This window comes from Ochotona princeps, chromosome 14, assembly GCF_030435755.1.
Source record: "Ochotona princeps isolate mOchPri1 chromosome 14, mOchPri1.hap1, whole genome shotgun sequence".
In the NCBI taxonomy this organism is placed as follows: domain Eukaryota; kingdom Metazoa; phylum Chordata; class Mammalia; order Lagomorpha; family Ochotonidae; genus Ochotona; species Ochotona princeps.
The window spans coordinates 36179242-36196089 of record NC_080845.1 but is presented as its reverse complement, the minus strand read 5'-3'; the positions used below and the strand labels follow the sequence as shown (position 1 = coordinate 36196089).

The 16848-nt window shown below is 36.8% G+C and overlaps 1 non-coding gene across 1 annotated transcript in view; it reads right to left on the bottom strand.

Moving 5' to 3' along the window:
• Positions 1–16848, bottom strand: part of LOC101525019 (uncharacterized) — a 286890-nt gene that overhangs the window by 146417 nt on the left and 123625 nt on the right. The window contains exon 2 of the transcript XR_009246636.1: positions 540–624. This is a non-coding gene — a transcript (uncharacterized LOC101525019). The remainder of the gene's footprint in view (positions 1–539; positions 625–16848) is intronic.

Genomic DNA, 16848 nt, shown 5'->3' with positions numbered 1-16848 from the left:
TAAAGTTTCTTCATCTGTGTAATGATGGTAATTATGGCTACTAATTTTTAAGGTACTGAGGACTAAATATCACAATATAATAAAATGTTTAGTAATGAGTACCTAGCATGTGCAAAGAATCCATTGATTGTAATACTTACATGTATAAGGCCATTCTCTTCACTAAGCCAACCTCTGGATTTCTTACATGCAACTTTTTAGCTAACTACAAAAATCAAACAAGAGAACTACTCCCATGTTAAAATAAGGAAAATAGGACTCAAGAAACACATGCAATGCTCACAAGGTTGCCTAGTCTTCTAAAAATCATGCGTGCATAGAAAAATTGGTGGCTTTTCCCACAAAAATACCTTATCCCTCAGGTTTTCCAATTCATGTTAATAAAGGCCAAAGGCTACATTTTCTAAATACTCTCATTTTAATTTTTAAACTGTGATTTTTTTACATAAGAAATAGGATCCACACCATATATATATGTATGAAGAAACAGTATTCTACGACATAGAACACAGAGCTGGGAATCGCAGGTGTCCACTCACCAGGCTGGAGTGTTGGGCTGCACATGCTGGTGGTATCCACGTTTGAGGTTCTTCTCTGAGCCTCTTTTCATGATGCTGGTGCAGGCTGCCAAAGCAGGAGGCGGGGGGAGAGAAAAGAAAAATGACACTTGCTTTAAGACGGACACCCATGTTACCACAATCATAGCAACAATAATTGATATTTACAAAGGTCTATTTTTAAGAGAAATGGATTTCCACTGATCCATTTTCTAAATGCCCACCCACACAAAATCTAGAGTTGGTCTAGACTAAAACTGCAGTGTCTCCTATGTGGGTAGCAAGAACAGGAGTACTTGACCTATAACCTACTGCCTCCCAGGGTGTGTATTAGCAGGATGCCGGAATGGGAAGCAGAATCTGGACTTAAATCTAGTCACAGTTATATGTGACGCAGGAGCTCCAACTGGCATCTTCACTCCTGTGACAACTACCTTATAAGGCTTCTACAGGACATAGAGAAATTAAGTTATCTCATATACTTAGAACATTTTACATTTTCAAAGTAAAAATCATTGTATTTATCTTGGTATTCTCAGAACATGACAAACTAGCACTCAGCTATCCATTACATTATTTTCCTTGTTACAAAATACACTAAACTTGCATTCAAATACAGTTGTGTTTTTGAAGGTTCATGTACTTTGATTTCAAGAGGCAAAATAAGATTTTGTTAATATGTAAACTGTTTGCAGAAAAGGAGAAAAACAGAACTAAAAAATGACTCACACTAAGACATTAACCTACTATTTTAAAAGTTAAGAATCTGACATTAAAGTTACATGCAAATTACAAGTTATTCCTTGGTAATTCAATATTTCATAATTATTGAACACATCTGAAAACACATTTTCAAAAATAGTTATGCTCAATTTACAGAATAAATTTAACTGCAATCAATCAAAAGTGGAAAATGTGTTTGCAATAATAGTAGAGCTGAACAAAGGAATGTTATCTTTAGAGTTACGAAATTATTATTTTACACTCCTTATCAATCTTTTTTAACTCTGTTTCCTAGCTTCATCCTGATAAACTGAGATCCACAAAAAGAAAAAAAAATGTTAAAAATGAGAGTATTGATAAAGAAAAATGGGAGTTATTCTAAGAGTTTTAATTCACTCAAAAGTACTGTACTCAAGGGAAATGCTTTCTTAAACTCTAAAAATAATGCCCGATACTTTTCTTCTATTTTGGTATTTACATTATCAGATTGCCACTTATATGGCCAACAATAAAAGGAAGACTTATTGTGTATTGGTTACAGTATCCCAGAAATTCTTAATATTTTACAGGTATCATATTATATAACATCTACACAACTATACCAGGCAGATATTATTATCTCTGATTTTTTTAAAGATTTATTTATCTTTATTTGAAAGGCAGATTTACAGAGAAAAGTAGAGACACAGAGAAAGAGACTGAGATCTTCCATTTGCTGGTTTACTCCCCAAATGACTGTGGTGACTAGAGCTGAGCCAATCAGAAGCCAGGAGCCTGGAGCTTCTTTCTGGGTCTCCCACATGAGTGCAGGGGTTAAAGGACTTGAGCCAACCTTCTCTGCTTTCCCAGGTCATAAGCAGGAGGCTGTACAGGGAATGAAGCAGCAATAATAGTAGCTAGGACCGCATGTGGGATGCTGCTACTGCAGGCTGAGGATTAATTTGTTACAACATTGTGTCAGACCCATCAAGTGGGCACCAAAGTCCCTTTCTTGCCCACTATTTAAAGATTTGGGCTTTTTATAAGCATAAAGTGCGATCTTAATGCCCTGCTTAAAATTCTTAATTGTTTATTTATTCCCTTTATACCATTATCTCAGGCTGGTTTATAGGTTCCAACAGAAGCCAGTGATAAAGCTTGTCTCTCAAACATTAATTTAATAGAGTTCTCCTTAGTTTTCCCACAAGCTTTTCACCTATTAACCATAATCTTACGTGATTTGTAATCCTGTTTTTCTGGAAATCAAGCCTAAAATTCTGTGGAACAGGATCCTTTTCCCTTGCAACTCTCATTTCAGAAGTCACTTTCTCAAAAAAGTTTCCTTGACCTTTCCAAGTGTCCTTCCCACTAATAAGACCTAAATCACCTCTTAAATTTGATAGTGTATTTCTTATCTACTGGAATGAAAATTCATGTGCACTAGAAATTAGTAACGAAGAGTTATATGACATGGGAAATTTATATATAGTTATATCAGGTAGACAACCACAGAAAAATAATGCTTTCAAATTAAAAAAAAATCTTCCCCTACTCTTTTAATATAGTAAAACCATTATTATCAGGAAAATATTTAATTAATTAGCCAATATAAACAAGAAAATAAAGACCAGCAATGATTTATTAATGTACATGGTTTTGTAAGCTTATGTTTTATTTATTTACTTTTATCTGAAAGGAAGATTTACAGAGAGAAGGAGAGACAACCAAAGATCTTCCATCTGCTGGCTCACTCTCCAAACAATTGCAAAGGCCGGAACTCAGCTGATTCAAAGCTAGGAACCAGGAACCAGTAGCTGGGCCAGAAATCAGCTCCCACATGGAAAACTGGCTATGATGTTGCACGGTGGGGGATTAGCTTATTGACCCACCAAGCTGGCCCTGGTTTGGTGAGTTTTTAAACTGTAATATTCTTAATATGACATTTGTGAAATAATATATACAGATAGTGTTCTTAAACCTTTGTTTATCTATTCAGAAGGTTGTATGAAAAAGTCAGAAAGAGAGATACAGAGGGAGGACACTTCACTGATTCAGTTCATAAAATGCCCACAATAGCTGGAACTAGACAAGCTGAAACCAAAAGCCAAGAACTCTATTCAGGATTCCTACTGGGTGGCAAGGAGTCAGGCAAGGTTGTCATCAGTTGTCTACCAAGGCACATTTACAGGAAGATCTATCAGAAGTGCATAGCAGCTAGAACTGAAACCAGCACCCACTTACGAGATGTGACAATCCCAGGCACTGACATTACCCACCGCATCACTATATCCATTCCAATGCACTTAATTGTGAATTTCAGGGTGAACTCATATGATCAAATATTTAGAGGGTCAAATATTTAAAGACTTAAATTGTTGTGTCCTTTCTATAGGATTCAGCAATAATAGTCCAAAAGGGAAAGGAGTAACTGCCACACAAAGAAAGCTTGAACAACGAGGTCCTGGTGTTACTATTGTGGAGTATAAAGCTTGGTTTCACTCACCCAATGCAACAAACCATTGCTTTGGCAAAATGCCATTATTCCCTTTTGAATTATTCTTCTAAAATATCTGAAATCCTGCTAAAGGTGTTTGTATAATATTGCTTAAAACACTATTTCTCAGGATTAAAGCATACATGATTTAGATGATGACTTACACAGACATATATCAAAATGCACAGATTTCTGGGTAGGTGGGTCTAGGAGAAGCCTGAAGAGTCTTTGTTGCATGGAATCGTAGGGGAGGGCCTGGTGCAGTAGCCTAGGTGCTAAAGTCCTTACCTTGCATGCACCAGGATCCCCCATGGGCGCCAGTTCTAATCCATCTCCCAGGTTGTGGCCTGGGAAAGCAGTCAAGAATGGCTGAAAGCCTTGGGACCCTGCACTTGTGTGGGAGACCCTGGGGAGGCTCCTGGCTTTTGATCGGCGCAGCTCCGGCCATTAAGGCCACTTGGGGAGTGAATCATTGGATGGAAGATCTCTCTTTTTGTCTCACTTCTCTGTATATCTGAATTTGGAATAAAAATAAATAAATCTTAAACAAAAGAAGTAGGGAATTCTGATAGTGCTGACCTACTGACCACAGCTTTGGTAACAAGACAGCAGTTCTAGATAATTTCATAGGATACTTCATGAATTCATAATGGGTGTCTATGTGTATGCTTACCACGTGCGAAAATATTATAATTACAATTTATGATGGCTTAACTCATATTTTTCTTTTTTGAAAAAGCCATTATTTTGTGATCAAAAACACACCAAGTAGTTACATATGAAATGAAATGTATTGATTTATTTTTTATTTATGTTATTTATAAATAATTCTGAATAAATAAAGATTTTCATGCTTTGAAAGTAACTGTACCTTGGTGGCACAAAATGGCATTAAATTTAGCAATACATAACAGAATAAATGAAATATTGACTTTTTGTCTCTGGCTAACAAGATTTTAGATAACTTTTGCTGTCTTCTGCACTGGTTTTCTCTATACGTGATACATCTACATTTTAACAAACACTTATTAGGTTCTAAAATGCATCAAACTAAATATGTGTTGCATATGAATATGCATGTAGAGTTAATATAAATGTTATGTTCTCATAGCTGATGAATGTAATGTTTGTTATAATTACAATTTTAGGCATTTAACAATAGTCAGGAACTGCATTAGTGCTTTTCATACAGTAATATATTTAATCATAATAGTCATAATTTTTGGTCTTTTATTATAATAGTCAGGGGGTATAGGATGTGGAAAAGTTTAAACTGATGGAGAAGCATTAGCCAGGATGAGGCAGAGAGGGCAGAGTCCAGGAAACAGGAGAGGACAGGCCGATGGCAGAGGGGCACTGACAGACTCAGGGAAGCAACAGAGAAAATACAGTGGTGTTACAGTGACCAGATATCCCAATGGTGGTCATCAAGCAACAATCAAGCTGTGCCAGTGGCCAGAGCTCCACTGGCTGGCAGGTAGGAAGAGGAGTTCCCTGGGAGCTCAGGAGGTAAAACCAGGAAAACAAGTGCCCATCCTGATGATTTGTTTCATCTGACCATGAGCAGACACAGAGCAACAGATCCTAAGTGGGCAGTGCAAAACAGAGTGGATTTCAAGCCCAGGCCAACAGCAGTGGCACATCATGTGCCATTTTGTGCAGTGAGGCAAAGGCTGTGGGACTGGAAGGACAATAGGAAGCTGTGCATGTGATAGGACAGAAGCAGAATCATTTATGGCCCAGCACATTGCACTGATCACACAGGGAAAACAGTAGTGACTTGACATCCTACAGGTCTAGGCAAAATAGGTCTGGGTAGCCCCCAGACCTAATGGGCAATAGAACTCCACCAGTGCCATGTCAGGCACCATTTTTTTAGTGTGGCAAAGGCTGTGGGACTGGAGGGAGAATAGTGACCTATGCATGCGCTAAGCTTGAAACAGCTTACTTCAGCCTAGTGCATTGCACTCACACCACAGGGAAAACAGTAATGACATGGCATCCTACAGGTTCCAACCAAAATAGGTCTAAGTGACCTTGAGACATAATGGCCAGCAGACCCAGAACTCCACCAATGTCATGTCAGGCACCATTTTGTGTAGTGAGGCAAAGGTTGTGGGACTGGAGGGACAATAGGGAGCTACACATGGGCTAAGCTGGGGAAAAACTCACTTCTAACTCATACATTGCATTTGTCTCAAAGGGAAAACAGTCCAGGTGGCCCTCAGATCTAATGGCAAGCAGGTTCCATCAATATTAACACTGCCAACAACCCAGTCAATTAGGACAGCTGGCATCTCCAATTCTGGGAACTGCTCAAACTGGAAGTAGGAGAAAGGCTGCACAGTGCAGCTTGAGAGGGTGCAGTAGCAGCATGGGATCAAAGGAGGTGAAGAGTGGTGAGCCAGGAGTTGGGGCTATGGAGACCATGATGGAAGCCTAGCATGAGAGCCTGGGCCTGAAACTAGCTGGAGGGAGTGGCACAAGTAACTAAAATGAAGTAGGTACAAAATGCAACCAGTAAAACTGAACTGTAGACCTGTTGGTAACACAGCTTTGAATCGTGCCCTAAGGAGAAGAATCTGCTAACCAGAACTGCAATAACCAATAGTAAAACAAGAGACAGAGGCACAATGAATATTACTTATACCTCCCCTGCAAAGAAGCAAAAGCCTTTGCAACTTCACAGTTAACGGAGGAATACATCTAGGAAATGGGGGATAAAGAACTTAAAAAACAAACAACAACACTAGGAGTTCAAGGAATTTATGGAACATGTCACACAGGTGTTTCTTGCCAGGGTAGGGAAACAATCAAAACGCTGGAAGTGGAGCTGGGTCAAGCTTAAAAAAAGGTATTTAAAAATCAACAGACACAATTAAAAGACTAAATATAGGAGTTATGGGAGTTTAAGAAGGAACAGAAAGAGAATTTGGGATTAAAGATATATTCAATGAAAAAATAAATAAAAACTTCCCTAATAAGGAGAAAGAATTGGGAAACAACATACAGGAGAGGAACAAGATTCCCAAGAGATGACCCAAAATGATCTTTACCCCAAGAGCTAATAATCAAGCTCTTTTCAGTCAAATGTAAGAAAAATATTCTTACTGTATAGTTTTTTAATGGAACATATTTTTCTCCAAATAAACTTTAAAAGTACACAGAATAATTATTCCAGTCTTTCAAATTTTCCCAAATTCCATTCCAGAGTTCACCGTTGCTCTTATGTACAATCACCATTGCTGCCATTAGTGAAGTCTGCTAGAACAATTGCAACCATGTCATTCCTACACTTAGTCACACACACACACACTTCCAAGTTTCAAACAATTTGTGGAAAAATGGAATGAAAAGATGAATACTTTGGAAAAAAAAAAAAAGGAGAAGTCTGTACATACTTAGTACACTATATCCAGAAGTTAATGATCAATAGAAACTGTGAATACTGAGCCCAGAGGCTGGTTGTATCATGTATATGGATGTTATGTTTCTTTGTATGTGTATATATATGTATATATGCACAAACACAAGCTGTTTTGTTAAAAAAATATTTGAAATCCATGCATAGGTTTTTTCTAATACACATTTTATACAAACTTTTGGAAGATTTCTCAGCTTTTTTTTTTTTACCAAAGTATTCATCTTTTCATTCCATTTTTCCACAAATTGTTTGAATTCACAGTTTATATCGATCATCAACCTTTGGACATATTGTACTAAATATGTACAGACTTTTCCTTTTCCATTATTCACTAAACAAAACCATGTAAAATGTAGCACTTATACCACATTCGTTACTAAAAATAGTCTAGAATTGAACCAAACTCCATAAGGGGATTTATGTATGTTATATGCTAATTTTAGTTAAGGATTCTGGAATCCTCCAGTGGAGGTGAGATCCTATAACCAATCCTTCAAAGATCATCTATCTATCTACACATGTTATTAGATTTTGGGTAATAAATAGGGTCACTTCCAAACCAAAATTTCAACCACCATAATAAATGGTTGTCTTCTTTGAAAAATAATGTAATGCTATGATTCTATGTGATGTTAATATATAGTTCTAAAGAGCAACTTTTACAACTATAGTAGATTTAAAATGGTTTTATTAAGATTCAATACTACATCAAGAACTTCCAACAGCAGAAGAAAGAAATAATAACTGCCCAATAACTAAGCATGGCTTCATTATGACAGAAAATTAGTAAGAACTGGACAGTTTTTCTTTTTCTTCATTAATCATGCGTCACCGTATCATTGTGTTTTAGAGGAAACACTTAAGCAGTTTCATAAGACAAAGCATCATAACTCTGATCATATCTGTGAAGCCAATATTAAGAAAAGTTTGTTTTTTAAGAACAAAGGGGAAACTTTCCAGAGGATTTCTAGCACATACTTATAAATACAGGAATAAAATGACGATAGTTTGACGAAAAATCCAGATAGGAGCAAAGAGAAAAATAAATTGTGTCTGGCTATATATGTGTGTGCTTGTCAGTTGGGGAGACGTTCCAAAATTAAAAATCAATCCAGAAAAACTATTGCTAAGAAGTTAATTTAGCAAAATTATTGCTAAAAAGAGAACTCAATGAATTCTAACAACACTGGGTTAATTTCTTGATGAAATAAGTTGGATTTCCTAACTTTTTTCATATATATTAGCCTCTTTCTAATTCAATCTACTGCTGTAATTTTTCCGAGTTTCCTAATCAACATTTTTCATTTTATTTTCAATTTTTAATACTCTAGCTCATGTTTAAGCTTTCGTCCCTGTTCAAAAGTGAGTTGAAGGATGTAGAAAATGTTCTCTATTTCTCCTTCCCACCCTCTATGCACTAGTTACTGCAATGTTTCTTCTGCAATTTTTCCTCAATAAGATACCTGCCTTCCTTTCTTTTCCAAGTTCCCCAGATTGAATTATCACATTCAAATACGTATTCTTGTCAACCTTCCATCAACTTTCCCTGAAGTCTCCTCTTTATGGAAGTCAGCAAGGCAGTCCTGGCGACCTCCTGTTAGCTCCACAGTCTGAGCCCTAATGGTCAATGACCTTTGATTTACATGCTTAGATTCATTTCCTGTGAGAAATAGCGAATGCAAAAGTGGACTGCAAAAGCCTAAGGACCCGTACAACTGAGCAAATTCATACTCAGAAAAAATCTGAGAGACAATATTACATGAGACAACTGAAACACACATATGTTAACATCTACCATACTAGAAAAGTATTTGCCCTCCAAATGTGACATGATGAACCAATCCTGGAATGTTTTATTCTCCTTTGTCAGTGTCCACAATTCTTTTCAGAAGAATATCTTCTTAACTTTCTTATTTCCAAACATTTATCATCTTTCAAAGTCCACATTAAATGCTTACTGTTACCTTCAGCTGGAAATACGTTCTCTAAGTCTTTAACAGCATTTTTTTTTACCCTCTATCATGTTTTATGTTACTGTTTGTCATGTAGTGGTTTTGTTTCTTCTATATATAAGCTTTGGTTGGCTGACAGTGCTGACCCATCAGAGGTTACGAAGCCCACTTAGACACGTTTTAATAAGATTTTCTACCTACTTCATGCTGTTCTTTCTAAGATAACTCATCACCTGGTGGTAGCTACCTAAATTATAGACCCTTCAGATGAGATCATTGAATGAGCCTCAAATATAAGTTTTGCATTTTCAAACCTATAAAACATTTGGTTAGTATTAAGATTGTTTCTCCTTAAACCTGTTATCATCATTTGTCTTGGTCTCAGTAAAGCTTGTTGATATTTTCATCTCCAAAGAAAAGAACTGTCTGCTGATAAAGTGCTTTTTTTGTGTGTACTGCAGGCATTTTGGAAATAGCTCTTGGATCAAACTAAATGAGTTCCAGTATAAATAAAGAAGCTGAGACCCTGCAGACGGCACTCAGCAAGATATTGGTGTGACAGCTAGAAAGATGTGATGTGATCCACTGCAATTGATGTTTTGTATTGAGTGCAGGGTCTAATAAAATGAGTTTTATCATGGAACTTGTGTGTTCAATGAATCTGTATTAAACCTAAATACAAGCTTCGACTGCTGCTTTAGTAAAGAAAAAACAAATAGATTTTGTTTAAATTAACACTAGAATGCAAGTTTGAGTTACAAGCAGGTCTACCGACAACTGTTAGATACATATTTTCTATTCTAATCAAAGTGAGAAGTGAAAGAATATTTATATGTTTTCTGACTGTGACATTATTTCAAATACACTGAAACATGATTGTATTCTAAAATCTCTGGCACTTATTATAGTTTGATTCATTGTGTAACACTTTCAAAGCTGTAGTTCATTAAATTGCATTTGTTTCACATAAACCACCCTGAATATGCTCTGTAACCTGAAGAGCTTGTGGGGGGGTGCAAGGAATTATTTTGAATACATTCTATTTTCTTCAAAATGTTCAGTGTAAATAGCCTTCTAGAGACCTGTATTTTTTTCATTGCTGTAGGAAAAGATTCAAGTTTTAATAAGAAAGAGAAATAAGAAAAAATACCTCAAGTAAAGATGCTGTTCTTGACAGCCTGGGCACTGAACCAGTGGTTCTAGAATCAGAATGGCTTCTATCAGTTTGCTATTTCCTTAAATACACCTTACTGGAGTGAAGGGAGTAGAGATTGTTGATTAAGGTTTGATTGTCATCATCTGGGTAGAGCTTAGGAACACAGCAACAATTTACAAGTCAACAGTCACTCAGTTGCCTAGTGTATTTCCCACTCATTGACTTTTGGGAATCACTTGTATTCTTCTTGGAACCAAGAAGTGAGCTGAAACAAGAGCTCTAACTGTTAGGCAAGCATTTATAGACAGTGAAATGTAGCCATCTGTTACCTCTTACACATTGGTCCAAATGCATCCCCAAGAACTATTTACAATATATATAATTCTATTTTCACGTGTAAGCTCACCAATAATTGAAAAACAAGGTTATTGTTGCCCCACAGAGATAGAGAGCATCATTCAGTCTCAAAACAGTGACAGCCACTTTCCTCACATGGCATATTCATAGACACTTCACTATTCTGGTCACCTTCCTTCAGATGTGCTTCCATTTGTCAATGTCTCTTTTTTAAAATACACTGAACACCATGACAGTTTTTAAACTTCTAGTGAGAAATAGTATACTCTGAAAATAACAGTTAGTTTCTCCAGTTTATGAAGAATGACAAGCCTAAACTTACTTAAATTTTCCATTTCCTATACAGCTATTAGAATATTAATGAATTGAAAATTCTACTGCAAGCCTAGTGGTGTCATAGTGTAGCAGATGGTGAGGAAGGAAGGAAGACAGAGTGTGTGAGACAGATTGAGAAAGAGAGATTGTCCATAGTGTATCACATGTTCACTTATGTCAATTGTTTTTAGTGTGCATAGGAGAAGGGAAACCAGGGTCATGCCTCTTCCTTCCAACCAGCTATGGAATCTTGAATAAATCAGTAATATCTGTTCTCAGTTTCTCTATTATCAAATGAAAACATTGGCCAGATAATCTCTAGATTTCTAGGCGGACTCTAATTCTTCCTGATAAAGGATGTCAACATTTCACTACTGCTTGTAAAGAATCATCTTGAAGTCGTGTGAATGACTATGATCTAACTAAAATTTAAATATTTTGATCCTACACAAAATATGAGAAAAGTGCATCCCTAATTCCCATAGTCTTTCTATCTGCCAACTCCTTGGCTGGTTCATGCTATGGCTTAATTCTTAATATACTATGAGTACAGCACAGAGTGTGGCAACATGGGTGACACAAATGAACACCATCACCTTTCTCTCTGGAATTTACAATATAGTTAGAGACTATCTGAAACCAGTAAAAATTAATTTCAAATAAGCAGTGATAACAACAAAATTTAGAGGAGGGAAAGATCATGACAACTTTAAAAATGGAAAATATTTTACAAAGGAAATAGAACGAGAGGGGAACACCTAATAAAGGTAAGATTTTCCAAGCTGAGAATAGGAATTATTTGTGCACTGGCCAAATAATCAAGCCTTATGGTAAAGAACACTTATCACTCCAGAAACTTGACTATCTCAAAGCATAATGATTGGTTTAAACTCTAAGCAGGTATCAGGGAATTTAACTCTTTGTTAATAAAAGTAGCCACTGTACTGAAATAAACTGATTTAACAATAACCTGTAAGTTTTGATAACCCCTAGGGCCTAGCAACCTTGGAATTATCAGGTGTCTTGAGAGCAGGTAATTATTTTTTAAGAAATTGTTTTAAATTCAATTACAGAGAAAGGGAGAGAAAGGGAAAAGAGGAGGAAGGGCGTGAGGGAAGAAGAGAGGGAGAGAAGGAGAGAGAGAATCTTTCATCTAGTGATTCAGGTCTGATTCCATCTAGCGGTCAGTTCTGAGTCAGGACACAGTCATGATCCAGTTTTTTCCCAGGATTTCATGTGGGTAGAATGGGGCCCAAGCTCTTGCAAAATCTCTCACTGCTTTCCAGGTCATTAGCAGTAAGCTGAATAACTAGACAGATGGGTTAAAAACAAATACCCATATGGGATGCTGTCATTGCAAGCAGATGCTTTATCAACTATACCACAGCACCAGCTCTAATACCTACTTTGGAAGTCTGCAATTTGCTCAGGATGGGTTGGCATTCTGGTGTAGCAGATCATATCTTTACTAAGTAGGAAGGTGTTCCAAATAGGTACCAGTCCATATTGTGATTGCTCCATTTCTAATCTAGCTGTGGAAAAAACAGTATTTGAGCCCTTTTCATCCAGGTAGAAGACCCAGATAAAGCACCTGGCTTCTGGAGTGGACTTGGTCTAACATTAGCATTGTCATCAGGGGAATGAACCAAAGAAAGGAAGATCTCTTTCTGTCTCTTCTATCTCTGTACCTGATTTTCAAAATAAGTAAGTAAATAGTTAAGCAATGTGTTTAAGAGACATGGAAAAAAACAACAAAACAAAATGAAGCAAAGGTTGTCAAGTAGCTTTCAAAGGGATGATTCTACGAACACTGTCCCTGCCAAATCACTGTTTTTAGCACCGCTACCAATTAATATGGTATATGGTAAGAGTAAAGGCAGAAGTCCTCAGAATTAAATTCAGCTTTATCTAGTAAGACGTTAATGTAATGTAGATGAAGAGATTCAAGGATATCCTTGTGATGCCTGATCAGGAACCCAGCAGATTTGAACAGATGAGTTTTGCTGCTAACCTCTTGTGACAGTAAGCTTAAGGATAACACTAGTTGCTGTTTGATCTAATTAACTTGCTTAAGTGACAATTCAAAAATGTGTGCCTTTTTTTATACTCAGGTGGAGTCAATGTGGGCCTCTATATTGGGAATTGGTGTGTCATAATGTTAAACTTCCAATCCATTTCCCTGGTAGTGTGTCTGGGAAAGCAGTAAATGATGGCCCAAGTGCTTGGGGCCCTGTATTCACGTGAGAGATCTAGAAGAAGCTCCAGGCTCCTGGTTTCACTGTACCCAGTCCTGGTCATGCCATCCATTTGGGCAGTGAACCAATGGGTGAAAACAAAGAAAGAAATGGCAGGCACACAAACATACAAGATGAATATGTTGCATGTCTCTGTTTCCAAGCTGTTCAGTTGGTTTTCCCAATACATACAATCCAACATCCACTTCCCATACCAGATGCTGCCCCAAGGCGGCCACCCAATCTTGTGCTGTGAAGCTCTCAATCAGCAAGCCCAACTAAACCTGCTTCCTGCTTAAGTCTCTCCTCAGGTTAGAGAAACTAAATAATCCACTATGTACATGATGCAAGAGAGGAATTCCTTTCCCTATTTCTCATTGCTTCGCCATTAGCTATAAATGGCCTTTATGTTAAAATTTACTGTTTATTAGCAAACGCAGAAGGACAGAAAGAAAGTGAGATCTTCCATTGGCTGCTTCCTCCTTTGCCCCCAACATCCTGGTATAACTCTGAAGCCACAAGTCGAGAATTCCATCCAGGTAGCCCACATCATAGCAGAGACCCAGGAACATGGGTCATCTGCTGCTTTTCTGGAGAGTACATTAACAAGAAGCTGGAAACAAAGCAGGAAAGGATGAACCAATATCCTGATATGTGATCTAGGAATCCCAAGTGGTGACTTAACCCTCTGTGTCACAATACTTGACCTATTGCTTTTGTTACTGATGAATAGGTTGACAAGTGAATATATAATTATAGGCACCAAAAGTATCAGTGATTTAAAAATATCTCACATGCACATGATTCTCCAAAATATTAAGCTTGGAATAGTAAGAGTTTTCTTTGTTTTTCCATATATAAATTTAATCAAGTTTTATAGCCTCTGTGCAATCTTTGCAATGAGAATAGTAGACAACTAATTGTTTTTGAAAACATATGGCAGACTATTTGTGGGGGCAGAAATATTATATGTAGTATAAGCAAGATTTCTATTTGATAGAACAGTGTGTTTTGGTCTTCAGTAATTGTGTTTTAAATAGCAAACTGCCAATTTGACAGTGTCTGTGAGTACATCAGAATTGTCGGTTAATCTATCAAGTTTGTCTTGTGAATGTGTCAAAAATGAAAAACTGAAATAGGCTTTTTCTATTCAACAGTATTTTCTTTGTGGGCAGTTCTCTCAAGAATTTTGCGGAAAAGGAGGGTAGCTAATACATTGTGTTTAATCATTCTTATGTCAATTAAATTCTAGCCCATATGAAATATTCATAAATAAGTGTAGCTAACATTTAAAAAATAAAATTAAAGTCCAAAAAGTGCTGAATTTGGTGTTGGCATCAAGGAAGTCATCAAAGTTCCAGACTGTAACAGTGTATTGTATTCCCTGCTTGCAAGACAGGAAGAAATCACAGGTATAGCCAAAGACACTATGTCCAATAGAATAAGTAACTATTGAGTCTCTTTACAATCTTGTGGAGCAGACAAGCTTGTACTGAAGGAACTCAACAAAAGAGAAAGTACCCTGGCCGAGAAATATTGATTTAGTGATACCTGTGCAAGAATCAGCTCAAATACTTGCTAAAAAGAACATTTTATAGTTCCTACTCCAAACCATTTTGATGAACGATCATGGGCCAAACAGGGATGTGCATTTTAAAAACTTCCTGTGTAAGTCTGGTAGGGAATTAAGTTTCTGAGCAACTGGGTGAGTTGATTTCCCTAGAGTCATAAATTCAGTGAGTGATAATGCCAGAACCAGAACACTCCTTGCCAATGTTTCTTCATAACATATTGCCCAGAGATAAACATGAATTAATTCAGTTCTGGTTATGCACATACAAAAAAAGAGACACAAATAATCTTAGAGTAAGTGACAAGCCCTATCCAGTGCTTAATAAAAAACTTGTGTCTTGAAGATCAGTATTTTAATGATGTTGTCAAGTGTGGGGAGATATGGCCATCTCAGACAAGACTACTAGCATGTAAGTTAACTCAAAATTTTTGAAGGAAAATTTTTAGGATCTTTTCAAACTACTAGAGTATTTCCTATAACTTAATTTAATTTCAGGTAAAATATCCAGTAGTATACCACTCATGTATAAACAAAGACATATATATATATATGTATAATGTGTATATATATGCATATACACAAAATATGTAAAATTGTCTATAAGTACAAAAACATTGAAAACATAAATGTATCAATAGAAAATAAGAAAATATGTACATAGTATGGCTTAATTTTATGATATTAATATGATGTGCATTTGGATAATTTTTGAGGGATATATGAATAACTCCTAACAGTGATCAACTTTGTAGAGGTGTGGTACTAACACTATATTTTTACTTTCTGATGCCACTATAATACATCATCACAACAAAAGTCAACAAACAACTCTTGCTTAAAAGAACACAGAATCGTTCTCTTGCAGTTTTACATGGAAGAAGCCTGAAATGAGGCTTTTGGAGCTAAAATACAGAGGACAAGAGAACAGGCTGCTCCTTTTTGAAGCCTCTGAGGCTAAATCCATTCCGAGTCTCAGAGCCTCTAACAGCTTCTGTGGCCTTTTTAGCTTAGGGCCATGCTGTCGGGATTACTCTTTCTATGATTACATTGCCTTTTTATCTAGTTAACCTTCCTCTCTCCTTGAGAGGACTCTTTATATCAGCCCACCCATAGAAGACAAGAGAATCTTCCTATCATGATAGATTTAACTTAATCACATCTATCAAGTCCTTTCTAGCAAATGAGGTATCACCCCCAGGTTCCAGGGAGTGGGTCAAGAACATACAGCCACGATCATGCTACTGCCTAGTGCAGCGGAGTGAGAGCACCTTAATGCAACTGTATACATTACTGACCTATTTAAACAATATGTATGAATTAACTTTTTAATAAGGTCAAAGGTAAACATTTAAACTCACGTAACAATCTACTCCTTTCTTAGACAATTGTGATCTACCTAATCCAGGCAGAACAATAATACATTTTGGTTGTATAAGTTACATTTGCCTCATTTGTTTGTGAAGGAGTTTTAGGCAATTTGTGAAACAGGTACCTAAATCAATAGGGATAAGACCTATAATAGCATAAAAATAAAATTACTATTAGACTTTCAATATATTTGCTTTGAGTAAATGCAAATCTTGAATTTGGCATTCCTGACTGCAAATCAAAAAGGTGAAAAAGAATATGGTTGCATTATTTGCCAAATAAAAAAATGGCATGTGGTTGCATTATTCACACTGATAGATGGATAAACAGATCACATTTTCACCAGAAAGAGATGCATATCTAGTGCTAAACTTTACAAAAATTTACCTTTGTGACTCATTGTGTGGCAATCACTTAACACTGCTCTAAATGATGTCACTAGCAGCAGTCTGCACTCCATTTTAAACACCAGCTTCTGTTTATGCCACTGCCATTCGTAACTGGAACATCTGAATAGGAATTTTCTACACACAGGTGAGTTCCACCCAGCACTGTGAGACAGAGTGGGAGAAGGAGCAGTGTTGGATCAATGTGTCTGAACTACACTGTGTCCCAGTTCCGGTGTCTGGGGGAAATTCAGTATGCCAACCAAATACAGCACGAACAATAAACGACATCGCTGCATACGGTGAAAACTTGAAAGCTGTGTGTTAGCC